Here is a 2,065-nt window from a genome sequence, read left to right on the forward strand (position 1 = left end):
TTTCTTTTTCTTTTTTTATGCTTTCAAGATCATTCACGGTCAGTTTACTTTATTGATTCTAAAGAAATGAAGGAAAAAAAAAAATGTTATAATTTTGTTACACGCAATTACGATTAATAAAACAAAATAAATAATACATTCTAGGGTGTGGGGGTGACGTTCAATTAATTTTTATAACAGAATCGTGACAGCATCGGACAAAATACCCAGTGATATTTGGAGCATTTTAAGTTCTGAGTTCAAATTCTGTCTTGGCTAATTTTGCCTTTTATTTTTCCAATAGTCAAGCGCTGGATTGATTTATATTCTTATACTAGCAGAGATACCCGGCGTTGCCTGTGTTACATGCAGTTGAAGAATTAGACTTTTCTTTTGTATTTTCTGTAATGAACTGGAATATCTATGATTCGATTTTCATCAAAATTGCAGATGAGGGTTCTTTCCCGCTTTACACACCGTAAAAAAATTGTAATCATGACACATGTATCCCATACTACTGATCTTTATGTGCAGATTCCAGAATTCCAGTCTTATGGAACCTGTTAAAAGGATTTTCCTCCTGAAAAATGGAGATCATGGAGCTCTAAAATGTGGGAGTTAAGGCCCCTATTGGGGGTGGGTGTCTTAATGTCAACCAGAGAAGTTGAATTGTTGAGAATCTTTTTAAGTTGGGTCTTGTATGTATTGTTCAAATTTCTTTGAAATAGAAAATATATGTATGTTCACTGGGTTTGTAAAAGAGAGCAAAGCTACAGGAAACCAAAAGACGAATGATCACAATAAGCAGTCAGCTACCTTACCTTCGTCGTTACTACTCCCCAATGTAGGATTCCTCACCATACAAGTGACAGGCACAGCCATAAGATGCATTACAGATCTATAGCAATTGGAAGGGCGTGACCCAACTGAAATATTAACAACTGTGTGATGTGAGGGCTAAAGGGAAATGAAAGTGTCACCTCTGGAGTTTGCAAATGACCACTATATCGATAGGTAACTGGATAGAATAAATTTACAATCTATAAATGTCTTTCAATAACCAGTCACTCATCTGGGAAGGCCTTGAAATCAATGTTACCATCGGAGGACTATGGGTGACCCAGTGATAATAAAAAGACTCAAAGGAGGTCAGCAACCAAATAACTTTACTCAACACTTTGCAATTGAATCAGTGGAGGCAAAGATGCCTCTCATTTACTTGACAATTTATGCACCACATTGCAGAAATCACAATCTAAGTATATCTCAAAGCAAACTGTTACACTGTTGTACCATTGAATTACAAATAACGCTCATCTTTTATGCTCGGGTGACCCTACAGCTTCCAAGAGTACAAATGTATTCGTCTTTGCTTAGATAAAATAACTAAATTGTGGGTGTCAAGTCCCCATGAAGGGGTCTTTCTAACTTCTAAGAAGATGAAATTTTAGAAATATTACTTCATTTGTGTGTAATATCTATGGTTAAAATTTCATCAACAGCAAAAATATATGAATTTTCATGAGAGTTATGGCCCTTATCCATAGAATATAATTACCAAATTTCATAAAGATCCATTCAGTACTTTTGCCATAGTTTTGGATCATAAAAAATTACTAAAATTTGGGAGATAAGGCCCCCATTAGGTAATGTTAGAATCCTCATGAGAAGTGGAATCTTTGAGAATATGCCTTGATGTGTGTCAATTACCCGAGGTTGAAATTTCATGAACATGGAAAATTTATGAATTTTCATGGGTGTTCTGCTCCCTTTGAGCCATCTCAAATTCAAACCAAACATACTGCATTATACCCACCCTTATGCATTGAATCTAAGTTCCAAATATCATAAGGATACATTCAGTAATTTTGATCCGTGAAATTGTATGAAGCACACAGCATTACCCTTCTGAGGCTTGAATTTTGTGTCCCAAATTTCATTAGGATCGGTGCAGTAGTTTTTGAATGTATAAGTAACAAACGAACACACATAAAGACATTGACTTTTATATAATAGATATGAATATGCACATATACATACATGTGTGTGTGTATTATATATATATATATATAATATATTATATATA

Source organism: Octopus bimaculoides, chromosome 5 (genome assembly GCF_001194135.2).
Source record: "Octopus bimaculoides isolate UCB-OBI-ISO-001 chromosome 5, ASM119413v2, whole genome shotgun sequence".
Lineage (NCBI taxonomy): Eukaryota > Metazoa > Mollusca > Cephalopoda > Octopoda > Octopodidae > Octopus > Octopus bimaculoides.